Source organism: Aplysia californica, unplaced genomic scaffold (genome assembly GCF_000002075.1).
Source record: "Aplysia californica isolate F4 #8 unplaced genomic scaffold, AplCal3.0 scaffold00229, whole genome shotgun sequence".
In the NCBI taxonomy this organism is placed as follows: domain Eukaryota; kingdom Metazoa; phylum Mollusca; class Gastropoda; order Aplysiida; family Aplysiidae; genus Aplysia; species Aplysia californica.
Genome location: NW_004797499.1, coordinates 738,235 through 739,271, shown reverse-complemented (window position 1 = coordinate 739,271; position 1,037 = coordinate 738,235). Strand labels below are relative to the sequence as shown.

The 1,037-nt window shown below is 37.7% G+C and overlaps 1 protein-coding gene across 1 annotated transcript in view; it reads left to right on the top strand.

Moving 5' to 3' along the window:
* Positions 1-596: 596 nt before the first annotated feature.
* LOC106011966 (transmembrane channel-like protein 3) overlaps positions 597-1,037 on the top strand; it is a gene marked incomplete in the record, with an annotated part of 27,326 nt that continues 26,885 nt past the window's right edge. Inside the window, 1 exon segment of the mRNA XM_035970164.1 lies at positions 597-859.

Genomic DNA, 1,037 nt, shown 5'->3' with positions numbered 1-1,037 from the left:
TTACAGCGTTCGGGATTATTCATACGTTTATTTATTTTTGGCTTTCCTTTTTCCAACTGTTACTCAATCGTCTTCTTGTTGGGTTATGCATTCATTAATTATTATTAAGAATTAATATTAAATCAACGAGTTAGGCCTTAGTACATAATACTCTTTCTGAAAGCCTTCCTGTCGAACTTAGATTTTCAGGTATAATAATATTGAAGAAATCATATTATAGTCTGTATGGTATGTGGTTGTTCTGTTTTTGTTTTTGTTTTTCGAAAAGCCAAAAGCAAATGGTGTTTAATTACGAATAAATAAGGTTAACTAACATAATATAAGAAAATAATTATGAAAATATAAATTACACAAAAAATGCAGATGAAATTGCCCAAGACGACCACCCGATGTCGAGGTGAAAAGTGTTTGTTTAAGATAGATGAGCATCTAAAGACATTAAAATAATCATAAACAACGTCATTATAACATTCTATCATAACATGATTATTATAACATTGTGATAAACCAAAAAATCGCAATAGGAGAGGTGGGAAGTGGTCGATTCATTTGCAATTAATTGTTTTTGAACAGGTAATCATCAGAGCAGTTTAAGCTGTAATTAACAACACATAAAATGATTACTTTCCACACGAATAGATGTATGTAGAGTATCAAACTGCAGTGTCCACCGATGAGGAACACGACAGCCAACAGAGCTGCGGTCTTTGCAGTCATGTGATCAAACATATTGCCTCTATTCCATGGGAGGATGAGAAATTGAGACATTCTGCTTTCCAGCTGTATTGACATTGCGACTTCAACAAAAACCACGATGGAGTTGTAAAAGAGGTGCCAGGTTCCAAGGATATATTAACAGGTAAGGAGGATCTTTGTGACTGTGTGGGTGTGGATGTGGATGTACTGGGTGTGGATGGGTGGGTGTGGGTGTGTAGGGGGTTGGGTGTGTAAAGGGTTGGGTGTGGGTGGGTGTGGGTGTGTGTGGGTGTGTGCGGGGGGAGGGGGGTATTGGTGTGGGTGTGGGTGTGGATGTGAGT